This window comes from Ptychodera flava, chromosome 4 (genome assembly GCF_041260155.1).
Source record: "Ptychodera flava strain L36383 chromosome 4, AS_Pfla_20210202, whole genome shotgun sequence".
NCBI classification, from domain to species: domain Eukaryota; kingdom Metazoa; phylum Hemichordata; class Enteropneusta; family Ptychoderidae; genus Ptychodera; species Ptychodera flava.
In genome coordinates this window covers 24,101,758-24,115,539 of record NC_091931.1, presented here as the reverse complement: position 1 = coordinate 24,115,539, position 13,782 = coordinate 24,101,758, and the positions used below count along the sequence as shown (strand labels likewise).

The following is a 13,782-nucleotide window of genomic DNA, read 5'->3' as shown; positions in this document are numbered from 1 at the left end:
TTATCATAAAATTCTCAGTCACTTTTATTGGCCTAATCTCAGGCAGGATGTAGCACATTTCTGTAAAACTTGTCACACATGTCAAATGGTAGGAAAGCCAAATCAGACCATTCCAAAGGCCCCTTTACAGCCAATTCCTGCATTTCAAGAACCATTTAGTAGGATACTAATAGACTGTGTTGGGCCCCTACCAAAAACAAGATCAGGAAATGAGTACATGTTGACAATTATGTGTACATCAACTCGGTTTCCCAGAAGCCATACCACTGAGAAATATAAAGACAAAGACTATAGTGAGAGCTTTAGTCAAATTTTTCACTTTATTTGGCCTCCCCAAATGTGTCCAGTCCGATCAAGGCTCAAACTTTATGTCTGGTATTTTGCAACAAGTAATGGATCAGCTAGGCATTAAACAGTATAGGTCATCCGCCTATCATCCAGAAAGTCAGGGTGCTCTTGAGCGATTTCATCAAACTTTGAAAAACATGATTAGGACCTACTGTTTTGACACAGAGAAGCAGTGGGATGAAGGAATTCATTTTCTGCTCTTTGCTGTTAGAGAGTCAATTCAAGAGTCTCTTGGTTTTAGCCCATTTGAGCTTGTATTTGGACATACAGTCCGTGGCCCACTTAAGCTCGTTAAAGAGAAATTCCTATCAGACGATGATGATTGTCTGAATATTTTGCAATATGTGTCAGATTTTCGTACGAAACTCTCTAAAGCATGTGAATTAGCCAGAGAAAATCTTGAGTCATCTCAGCAGTCAATGAAAACCAAATATGATAAAAGCACCTCAAAACGGAAGTTTGAACCAGGTCAAAAAGTTCTTGTTCTACTTCCAATTCCTGGCAAACCACTCCATGCTCGTTACTTTGGGCCATACCTAATTGATAAGAAATTGAGTGATTTAAATTACATCATAATAACACCTGACAGGCGAAAACAAAAACAGCTATGTCACATAAATATGCTTAAGCCATATTTTGATAGGGATAATCCTACTATAACTCAGCCTGTCAGTGCAGTCAGTTCAAACCATTATGAAGATAGTGATACTGAAACTGACTTGAGTGAAAATACTCTAAACTCAAAGCTGGGCTCGGTCAAGCTTCAGAACTCAGAAATCCTGGAGAAGCTGGAGTCTACAAAGTTGGCACACCTCCAGCCAGAACAACAACAACAGGTGAAAGAACTGCTCCATGAATATAAACACCTGTTTCAAGATGTTCCAACGAGGACAAACGTCATCTATCACGACGTTGATGTTGGGGACAGTAAGCCTGTAAAACAGCATCCATACAGACTGAATCCAACAAAAGCGAAATATCTCCAGGAAGAAATCAAATACCTGCTGGACAATGACTTTATTGAACCCAGTAAAAGTAACTGGAGTTCGCCGTGCATACTTGTTCCCAAATCAGATCACAGTTATCGTATGTGCACGGACTTTAGGAAGGTCAACACTTTAACAAAGACAGACACTTTCCCAATCCCGAGGATTGATGACTGCATCGACCGAGTGGGAAAAGCCAAGTATGTGACGAAATTTGACCTACTGAAGGGATTTTGGCAAGTCCCTCTGACGGCTCGTGCTCGTGAAATATCCGCCTTTGTTACACCAGACGGATTGTTCCAGTACAAGGTGATGCCATTCGGAATGAAGAACTCTCCGGCAACGTTCCAACGGATGATCAACGACGTCATATCCGGGCTAGACGGGTGTGCAGCTTACATTGACGACGTAGTCCTGTATAGTGACACCTGGGAGGAACACATCAAGCTCATGCGGAAGTTCTTTGAGAGACTGAGCAAAGCAATGTTGACTGTCAACCTTGCCAAATCTGAGTTTGGTTGGGCAAGGGTAACTTACCTCGGAAATACTGTAGGACAGGGTGAGGTAAAACCTGTTGATGCTAAAATCAGTGCCATTTCAAGTTTTCCCATACCAAACTGCAAACGACAACTGATGCGCTTTCTCGGTATGGCTGGTTACTACAGAAAATTCTGTCCAAATTTCTCCACAATTACTGAGCCTTTGACTAACTTACTTAAAAAGAAAGTAAAGTTTGTTTGGTCAGAGCAATGCCAACAGGCATTTGATACACTTAAAGCCATACTGCAAAGTGCCCCAGTGTTGTCTGCACCAGATTTCACTTTGCCATTCAAATTAGCTGTAGATGCTAGTGATACGGCTGCTGGTGCTGTTTTATTGCAAGAGGATAGTCATGGTATAGATCATCCTGTTTGCTATTTTTCACGCAAATTTAACAAATCCCAGAGAAACTACTCTACAATTGAAAAAGAGTGTTTATCTTTGATATTAGCTTTACAGCATTTTGAAGTTTATGTTACTTCTTCAAATCAGCCAATAGTGGTTTATATTGATCACAACCCTCTTGTTTTTCTGCAGAAATTCAAAGGCAAAAATCAGAGATTGCTAAGATGGAGTTTAATGTTACAGGAGTTTAATCTTGACATTAGACATATCAAAGGCAGAGACAATTTAATTGCAGACTGTCTCTCTCGTATTTAGAGTTTATTGTTGTTCACTTTCAAGAAATTTTACTTTAGAGTACAACAAAATTTGAGTACTTAAATCCTTTTCAAGATTACATTTGTAAAAGAAAGATTTTTCTTTGAAAAATTTTCTTTTTTTGAAGAGGGGGTGTGTTATGTAGGTCATTTCCCCCCACACTCATCATGACCTGAGTTCAATTAGTCTAGAACATTCTCAAGGTCACTACCCTCAATGACCTCACAACCTTGAATTCAATTAGTCATGTTTGGAATGTTCTGGAAAGTTGATTAGTTGTGTAAGGGAGATAATTTTAGAACAGTAATTAGCATGTCAATAAAAGTTCTAGATTGTTCTTATATGCCTTTATAAAAGGGACGTGCTCAGCTTCCAGTCAGACTTTTGGGATCGTGTCTCTTGTGTGTTACTAAACTCCAGCAGTAGTCATTCTCAAGACTTTTCAAGACCTTCACTGTCAACGCTGGATTTATACTGTGGACTTTGTACAGCTTCAAGCCTGCAAGCCAAAGGACTGTTCATTCATCCGACTGACTGTTACAACTCTGAGACTGGAGCTTTGCCGTCCCAGCTGAGATAAGTAGTCTGTACACTTTTTAAAGCTTGTACTCTATCCCTGACTTAGCAATTAGTTTATTTTCGTAATAAATTTTGTTTAAACGTTAACTGCTGAGTTCACCCTTTTGTTCGTTTTCTCTGCACGTAACAATATCAGTTGTGGGGGTCGGAGAACACGTTGCCGTAGGGCTGCTCGGAGATGGGTTGGTCGAACGGCAGAGCCAGGAGTCCATAAACTTGCGCTGAGACATATTGCATTAACGATTTTCGCTGAGCAAGTGACGAGTTCCTGATTTTTTCTAGCTTTTAATAGCTCAAAGCGATTGTGTTGTCGACATGTTCATGGCAAAAGTCTTTGAAGTACTTTACCCGTACCCTTACCGCCATCCTTGTCACCCCCAGGCCAAGTAATCAGCGTTGCCGCTGGCCGCGGTGACAACGTCTTTTATTGAACGTCTTTTATTTACGTCAGTAAACGGTTAACACCATCAAATTGCGTTTATAACACCTAAAGAACTTGACAAAACGAGGTGTAAACGTGATAATTAGGGCCTATAGAACGTAAACAAAAAAGAGGACAATGAACAGGACGTTCAAACAACGAATGTCGGTAAAAATGAAAAGATTTTAAAAAGAACGGGGCCGTGATCACAGAGCAGCGGGCCAAGTGGTAAGCGTGGCGGCCTTGATTAAAGCGTGGCGGGTGTGGCCGTAAGCGTGGCGGCACCGCCGCGCTATTTGTCCGCTGGGGGACACTGAACTTTAAATAATGTTATATCATAGTATCTTTAATATACATACCAAGTTTGGTTAATTTTGATCGAGTCAAATCAGACATATATCCCTAGTTAGGAAAGTTCATTAAATATGCAAATTAGCATTTATCTTTCATGTCACCCGTTAATGGTTCCCATCTGATATATCTTGGTGTGATCAACATTTGTAGCAAATCTCATCAAATTGTGTGTAGTCGTTTTACATGTATATCAGTTTTTTTCTAAAATCATTAATTATGCAAATGAGCAAAAAGTATGCAAGCCACACCCACCAAAACTAATCAGTTCTTGTCATTTGCTAATTAAATATATGTACCAGATTTGATTCTGATCTGATAAGCCGTTTTTGAGATATCGGACCAACAGAAAGACAGACAGACACACAGACGGACAGACATCCCTTCGACATATGCTCACGTGTGTCACGTGAGCAAATAAAAGTACGGTCAGAACGCAAGGGTCACGCTTACGTACGAATATGACGGATCAGTCAATTACTAAATAGTTTGAAAACAAATCGAAAAGGGATGCCGAAACCTCTTGGGTTGCGGAGCGAAGTGACTTGGGGCCGGAAATTGAGAGGCCGAAACGACTTGGTGCCGAAACAACCAGTTACCGTGTGCTCTTCATGGTGAACACACGGTTCTATCTAAAATGATTATAATAATAATTTGACACCCACAGTCCCACACGAGTTGCGAATTGTAACTGAGGTCCGTCTGACCGAATACTTGCCCTCTGAACGAACATTCTCTATGTGCCGAAAAATTGAAAGGTGCTTACAGTAGTACGGGAGCGGGCCAATGTTTTTGTATCGTTTATATACCGTCAATCAGAGAAGTACATGTACGTCATATAAAGTATTTGTGCAGGACTTAGCCCTGCGTACGATGCTGTGTGTTCCGCTACAGCTAATCGCCCTGCAGGACTGTGCCTTACTGCAGTTTCGTAGCCCCGCAACTCCCCTTTGTGTCGGGGAGGCCCCACCTCCCCACACAAAAATCTTCAAGGTACTGTGTGTTCCCGGCGTTATACGGCCTCGTGGTGGGAGGCCGTGTAATACTATAACGCCGGGAACACACAGCAGCGCCCAAACCATACATGTATACATATTTACCTGTTATTCACAAAGGGTATGGTCACCGTATCTGTTTTAGTCGTGGCGTATCGAAAATGTAATTCTTCAGAGGGTCTCTCTTTGTTAAGGATCTTCTGAAATCCTTAAGCGAGTCTTCAAAATTAAAATCTTTTGGTGCTCCGAACTGCTGTTTACAGTCATGTTCCGCCATCTTGCAAACTTGTTTTTACCCATAGTGCACCGTAACCTCGATATTAATGCGCCTCGAAAGTGAAGGACTTGAACCTTGCTCAAACCTTGTTCGGTGAAACTTTTAACCATTCTCTCGTCAGACCAAGAACAAAGATCAGGAGTCACCGTGCAAAGTTTGATACGAAAGAAACAATTTTAATATCTAACATTTACTGGTATTTGAATTTCAAAATTGCCGCCATCTCTGTGTTAAGGAAGCCGTCATTATTTGTGGCCTGGGGGGTCGGAGGAATTGCTTTAGAAACTCCAAAATTTTGAGTAGGCCTACCCCCCTGCCAACCGTGACGTGTTTGAGTAACCCCCCTCTCTGCTACAGAAATTTTGAGTGACCCCCCCAAATGGATTGCTGCTGCGACAGGCCCTGTACAGACCCTGATTAAACCCTGTGGTAGGCCTACAGGTATGTGTTGGAAAGAGGTTCCATTGCTGTGACAGGGGCTGATGTACAGGTCTGTATCCAGTGTTCTGATGACATGCAATGTTCTCCGTAGGATTTTTTTACAAGAGGGTGAAGATGTGGTGCGAAAACACCACAAGCGACCGCGCAAGCGGTCGCAGGGGGAGGGGGGGAATGGTCCTGCCGTTTGAGCTTTTGAAAAATAGAGAATAAAATGGTGTTATTTGGTGGCACTTGGGGAGTATTTTTTTCGTATAAAAAACTCAAAGGAACAGAAATCTGAGACAGTATTCCAAAACTTATATTCCAGTTCACTGATTTCAATGAAGATTACATTTTTTGAAAACGAAAAAAAAGCAACAGACATACATTTATTCACATTTATTATTTCTTATTATTTTCCTGCAATAAAATATGGGTTTATTTTCAAGGCATTCCACTGGTTTTAAACTTTATAGAATCAGAATTAGCTTGCTTTACACATCTTCCCCTATCGGTAACCTATGTCAATGTAGAATATAGAAAGCAGACGTTTCTCATGAATGATCAGGCAAGTATATCAATAATACTTAAAAGGAAATACTGAAAAATGTACTCAGTGCTAGCCTCTAACATAAGGCTTGCCACGTCGAATAGCTGATAATTCTCGTCTGAAGATCACAATAACGTGAAACACATAGTGTAATGAGATTTTAGTTTCTACTTTAAACCACCTGTATTATGATATATATATATATATATATATATATATATATATATATATATATATATATATTATGTGTGTGTGTGTGTGGTGTGTACGTGTGTGTACGTGTACATATACCGCGTATGACATACATATCTCAAGCATACATATTGCTGTTCTCTGCTATTATTGTTGTATTAATTCATAACTTCACTAAATGCTTCAGTACATATCAACAAAATTGAGTAGCGCCCCCTTCTTGTTCTCCACTTTTGAGCAACCCCCTTGTAGCTTTCAATTTTTTGAGTGACCCGCTCAGATTCCTCCAACCCCCAAGCCAAAAATAATGACGGCTTCCTAACCTGGGGGGGGGGGAACAAAATTTTCGATTTTCAAAAATCTGAGAGGGTGAAAATTGTCTTTACACTCCAAGAGCTTTAAAATGAGCCTCCACATGGGGTAGATCAGTGAAGAATTGTAAAAGTTTGAGAGTCCGAGTGTATGTTCCCCGAGGCGAATTCTTGTACCCCTCGTTTTTTAGGGTAGTTATTTGTTAGCAACATTGTATAAACTGGGGTCACTCTGTGCTATGTTAGCTCAGTATGGCACGCGTATAGATCTGTAAAAGACAACTTGTTGTCTGCGTTCGTGTATACGGCGGTCAATATATGATAAGGGTTCTCAAAAATTTTTGATGTAGGCGGAAAATTCAGAAAAGTAGGCGGTTAGCTAATGTGTGCAACCAGGTTCCCTGGGCGGGGGGGGGGGGAGATAGTTCTAAGCAATTTCAAGCATTCTTATTCAGTGTATAAAAGGCTATTCCAACATACACACAGGAGGGAGGGTTTCAGGGAGGGGGTCCCCTCCCTGAAAGCAAGAAATTTTTAAAATTTGAAGACATTTTGGAGTAATTTCATGCATTATTGTACTGTATGAAAAACCATTTCAGCATGAGAGTGTTAAGGATTATTTTTAAATTTGAAGTCATTTCTGAGCAATTTCATGCATTCTTATACAGAGTATAAAAGGCTATTTCAACATACAACCAGATATGAACTGAAAATGCTCACGTGTTTCATTATATATTGCATTTATGTGCAAGTTTGAACCTTTGCTACATGCTTTGCTACATTTAAAGTGTTATGATCAACACAATGAATTTCACCACAGATCAATTCTAAAGGTCATTAAGTATTCAAATATGTAATTAGCTGAAATAAAAATAATTAATTTCTTTGAGTACTGTCATTGTATCACAATATAGCATGTGTAATTACCTTTGGTCAAGTCCTTCAAGCTCTATATGCCAAACCGTGAAAGCTTGTTAGCTATTTATGCAAATTATGAATTAGCTGACATGAAAATGCAAAATGACTTTCAATACTGTTATAACCTGGTATAATGATCAATGTACACAGCATGTTTCGCCAAATTTTATCAAGTAAATGCCAGTATATATCCCTAATTTGGAAGGTTCATTAAATATGCATATTGGGAATTGGCTGAAAAAAAATGTCAAATGACTTTCAATAATCTTGTATCATAGTATCTTTAATGTACATAGCAAGTTTTGCCAACTTTGGTCAAGTCAAAACAGATAAATACCGCTAATAAATGCGGGATATCGGACCGCAGGCGGGCGAAGATTGCATTATAAGCGCGCCAACCCAAACTCACTCCATGGACATCACATTTACGAAATCGAAGTCCAAAGTCAACTACGTCATTGTTAGAATAAGAGAGGTTTTCCATCACACGGGAGCATACCACCACAAATTTTGCACAGATGGCGTTGCACTGGCATTGAAAAAGGGTGCATGGGAGCATGGGAACGCGGGCAGTTTCCCTCGCTATGGGTAGGAAATGCATTGAGCAAGACACACTTCCGGGTTCGCAAAAAAACGAGGATCCCATTTACGGGGCGCTCAAATATAACTATTTGCTGTGATACATAGCAGAGGCATATATGTTTGTGATGCTGAGAATAACATCAGTAAATAAATGACGGGTTTTAAAAGTGACGTTTTTTGCGATGAAACAGACTTCTGAAGGTAGCTCGCTTGGGGAACACGTCATCCCGGCCGCTGTCCGCTTTGACCCCAGTAATTCACACTGGTTTTGGTCGGCCCAGGTACCCAAGTCACTTCGACCCCGTCACACTTTTGCCTACATGTCCACGGAGACGATTCAACATGTTCCACAACAAAGCCAAGACAAAAATTGAAAATATCAATAAAATGGCTTCACAAAGGCTGAAATACACGATACTCGATGAAGTATGAAGTTTATGAAATGAAATCAAAATGACAACACAAGTGTTTGTCTCGGGTAATACCACTTGAAGTTGAACTATTCTACAGACTGTTTTTTCCATAAAGTGCAGTATTTGTCAGTGACAAATTAATCTTTGCAAAACATTTTTTTGCGATGAGCTGGAAATTGATTAATATCGAGTTAATGTACATAAATATTCCGTTATTTACTGGGACACGTTTATTTTCTCGATCCGCTATCTGCGGACTACGTGCTGAAGTACATTGACTGTTCATGTCAACGATCGTTTCTCCCTCTGCAGAGTTTCTGTATCCCGTTCAACAACGCTGTACCTCGATCACACGATAGTGACGCTATGTAGCTGTGCAGTATTGAAACTTATCATAAAATGGCCACCTCATCTAACAGTAACACGTATTGTCGGGATTATCGTACGGAAAAAAGACTGCAAAAGTAAGACTTATGAATCTTCATCAGAATTGAACACATCATGATTGTACACGAGTATCAACCGTGAATGCACGTTGAGCTCGGCAGTTACACAAGCATGGTACGCTACATGCATAGCCCTACGAGTATGGCGACAGTGTCCGGCTTTGGCTACGCCAGGGGCTACGCCGCCTACCGGAGGTGGGAGGCGGCGTAGCCAAAGCCGGACACTCTCACCATACTCGTAGGGCTAGCTACATGCACTGCCGCGATGCCAATCGTATGCATTCCAAGGCCTATCCCGGAATTTGTTTCACAAACAACCTCAAAGGAGAGCAAACATACTTCTATGGACAATGACGAATACGTTTCTTGGCGAAGCAAAATCAAAACAGTGCAGAAGTACATGAAGTAGGTCATGGCCTTGGACTCTGTGCACGAACCTGATTGGACACTTCAATACCTTTGACCCAAAGTTATTATTCATCAGCACTTCCATGCCATGAGGCTAGGTAGAGAACGTATGTACTCATTTCTGGCGATCGAGCAGCGAGGGAAACAATCAATTACCAAGGATAAAGCTAATTTGCTAAACGATATTTTATCTTGAATAGTGAGTTGAATGAGTAATAAAATATCATATTTTTAATGTTCAATACGAGGTTGAAACACGGAGGGACCGTGGTTGAAACCAGAGCTATCCAGCTGTAGCCAACCTGGACAAGCACATTTCACAGCGCCCTCAAACAGTCGATTGTTTTCACTTGTCATACGCGGCATAACAGAAAAATTAAAACTTTCATAACTTCATTAATATCCAAGCCACGCCCACCAAAACCTTTTCAGTTCTAGCCATTTGAATTCTGAAGATGTCTACCAAATTTGACTGAAATACGTTCAGCCGTTTTTGAGAAAATGGACCAACAGACAGACAGACAGACAGACAGACAGACAGACAGACATCGCTGCGACATATGCCCACGTGTATGAACACGTGAGCAAAAAAGGGGCCGGGGAGGGTTTCAGGGACGGGGATGGGCAAGAAATTTTTAAATTTTGAAGACATTTTGGAGTAATTTTATGCATTCTTGTACAGTATTAAAGACCGTTTCAGCATACAGAATAATCATTATCATTGCCAATTACAACATGTTTTCAAGGGATAAAGTTTTAAAAAAGTCAGAAAAATTAATTTGATATCACTTGGGCCTGTCAACTACATTCAGTTGACAAGGATAATAGCAAAATTTCACCAGACTGTTGTGTAGAATTATGTTTAGCTCATGACTTGAACAAACATTTTGAAATACATCATAGAATGGGGCCTAGGGTTTTCACAACCCAGGTAACGATCCGCTAGAATCCTGACCAGTCTGGCTGTACAAAGTGTTTTACTGATTTAAATAAACTTGATTGAAGATACAGTAAAATCAAAGAGTTTATTCAATTCAATGAATTATAGGAACACAATTTTCAGTGATTTTAATTCACTGTACTAATTTCACAATAAAACGAATCCGCGAGCTGATTATTGATTTTTTGCTGATGTTGAATATAATTGAAAAAGAGAGCTAAATTTCAGTGTTCATGTTTGATAAAACCTCAAACTATAAACGACACTGAACGCCAGCCTGTACTACACTGGTAGTCAATTGTAACACAGTACACACAACGCGATATCGGTCGACCTGAAATTTGACACTGTGATCGACGTAGCGTTTCAAAAGTACGAAAAGTGAGACCAAGTAATTTTTGTTTATTTAGATTTGACCTAAACCTCCCATAACCAACAGACAAAGTCACAAAATCAAAGTTTTCAAGCGTCGACTTTCTCTTCCGCGATGCACACAACCACAGCCCCTCCACAAAGCGCGATGTCGATCGACTCGAGTTGAATATTGACCCGGCGGTGGTAGTCCCCGGGTTGGTGGGTACCCATGCGCGTTACCAAATTCACGGAAAAGGGGGTGTTTTTCTTCAGTCATCTCGGAGATTCTAGATCCGTGAAATCGAGAAAAAGGGGTACTTTTTCAGAGTAACCTCCGAGATTAGGGGTAGTCCTTTCATAATCTCCCTAGGACACTAAATCTGGTCTAGTCTGGCGTTCACAAAGAAAATGAAAAACAGTAGGTGATGGGAGGTGATTGTCACACAGGAGCTAGCAGAGAACTCTAGATCCAAACGGATAAGGAAGATAATTGTGTATGAATGTGACTAAAATCAAGTGAGGACAAACATTTGTGATGTATGTACATGTATACAAAGTCAACCTCCAGGGTCAACCCTGAAAGTCAACATACTAACCTCTAGATTTCGAAAATAAGGGTATTTTTTTACAGCTAATTCTCCCAGATTTGCCACAAATAGGGGGTGTTTTTCTCAGAAATATTCTAGGAAAGGGGGTACTTTTCAAACTTGGGTAACGCGCATGGGTACCCACCAACCCGGGACTGCCACCGCCGGGAATATTGACATCCTGATCGACCATTGATAGATTGACGTGGCGTTTCGAAAGTATGAACAGTGAGACTCAGTAACTTGTGGTCGCTTTAGATTTGATCAAAAACCTACCAAACCCATCAGACTAGGCCCTACTCTTACGCAGAAAACCAAAGCTCTCAAGCGTCGACTTTCTCTTCCGCGTTTGAGCGAAACAAAAGTCGGCTTCATTCGGAAATGGTCGGCAATTCGCGGGCATAACGTAATTGTATGTTAGTCCAATTTTCGGCTATACCCGATGTGAACGTCGGAATAATTCGGGCTGTGATCGGGCGAGCGAGGTTGACCTCGAGAGCGATGCCCAGTGTATAGTACAAACACGTTCGCTGATCGCGGTACTACAGTGATAGCAACAAGTTCACCGCGTAAATTGCTAGACTACATATAACCACATCGGCACTTCTGAAATATTATCTGCGGCTTGCAAGACCACCAAAAAAATCTAATTATTGTTATCAAAACCAGAATTTCCGGGCCAGAGAGCGAAACAGTACTGTAAAGTAGCCGGCCAAAATACGAAAGTAGCCGGTCAATTTGGCCGGCATCCGGCTATGGCAAGCCAAACGTTGCAATATTCTAGAAAAAAACTACTTTCTTTCTATACAAAACATTTTCTTTGTGCAAACACCTATTTTCGTTTTGTGAATATGCATTTTCTTTGTGTTATAACCTATTTTCTTTGCATGAAAACCTATTTTCTTTGTGTAAAATCCATTTGCTTTGTGTAAAAACCCATTTCTTTGTATGAAAACCTATTTCCTTTGTCTAAAAACCCATTTTGTTCGTGTGAAAACCTATTTTCTTTATGCAAAAAAACATTTTCTTTTTAAAAAAAAAAACATTTTCTTTTCGTACAAAACATTTTCTTTTTGTAAAAAACATTTCTTTTTGTAGAACTTATTTTCTTTTTGTTCAAAACATTTTCTTTTTGTACAGACCTATTTTCTTTTTGTACAAACCTATTTTCTTGTTGCACAGCCTTCATTCATGTTGCAAAACGTATTTTTTTGTTGCACAACCTTCATTCATGTTGCAGAGCCCATCCTAGTATTCCAAAGCGACCATTCGTATTGGTCACGTGTCACATCTGTTTGTGCTTGTCCAACTCACGTTTCTCTTTAAAAATGTGTTATTTTTATTTGAAATATCTTCTTCTATATTAATAGAATAACATACGCAAGTTTGTAAAACTTTCATTCCTGTAAGTATTACCTATGCTTGTATTCCAAAACGGTCATTCGTATAGGGTCACGTAACCTTCGAACTATGGCGTTTTGGTCAAAGGTTATTTGCAGACGCCACCAGTTATGTGCTATCTGTGTTACCGCAGTACTGGTCGGCTCTTCTATGCGCATCTTCGCTTGCCAAGGTCTCGTGTCAGGGCAGCTGGATGCTCTCCGATGAGGTTGTTATTGGGAGACGCTAGTCGAAGAAGTAACGGACCCGTGCGAGCCAACGATGTGTTACGCGTGGTCAAGGTTTCGTGTGTTCCATGCCACAGTGGATAGAGCCTAGAGGACTGTGTCCGTGCACACCGTTCGGTGCACGGTATAATTATTTCTTTTAGCGTCATTATTTAACTTTTTGCGAGAATTTCCTCTCATCACAAGTGTTGAAGTCAAATGACTCTATCATTACGTTGAAGAGATAGTTTCACAGTGGGACATGTCAGAAAGGCTGTCTTCACGGGGCTTCGGCAGCATGGTTATCGTTTTTTCAACCATGTCAGCGATTTGATAAAGCCTATAGGAGGTGTGTGGTTGGCGCAACATGGTCCCTCCTCCTATGGACCGTGGCAGTGGGACCGTGGCTTATACGACACTGTCATTTAATGCTCTGACCTCGCGTAGCAGAGCCGCTAGACTCACCAAAAGTCAGTGGGCTTGATAATGGCGTAATAATATAAAATACATTCCAGCAAAATTTGTCTTGATTTAATTTTACGTGAGAAGTGCCATTGCGTAAAGCTGCGTTCACAAATACTGGGGGGTGGGGGGGGGGCGGAGGAACCGCGATTGAAATCTTTTTCAGTCTCCTCAATATCCTCATAAAAAAATTTCAAGTCCCCTCATCTGCATGTATATGGTCAGAATTTTTCAAGTCACCCTCAAATTATCATCTAGCCGTATATTTATTAGGGATGTACGCCCAGACAAAATAAACATTTGCGCAGTCCGCTCGCTGATGCTCGACACCGCCTGATATAAGCAGTTTGTAGAGCCATATTCCTATGGCAAGTGTAAATTGATTCATTTTCGAATGCATTAGTGGACTTTTGGATTTATCAATCTAGGCTGACC

General features: G+C 40.6%; 1 long non-coding RNA gene across 2 annotated transcripts in view; it reads right to left on the bottom strand.

The window, feature by feature from the left end:
• Positions 1-5,152, bottom strand: part of LOC139130462 (uncharacterized) — a 28,266-nt gene extending 23,114 nt beyond the window's left edge. For both annotated transcript variants that reach the window (XR_011551861.1, XR_011551862.1), the window contains exon 1: positions 4,986-5,152. This is a non-coding gene — a long non-coding RNA (uncharacterized lncRNA). The remainder of the gene's footprint in view (positions 1-4,985) is intronic.
• Between the last annotated feature and the right edge of the window lie 8,630 nt (positions 5,153-13,782).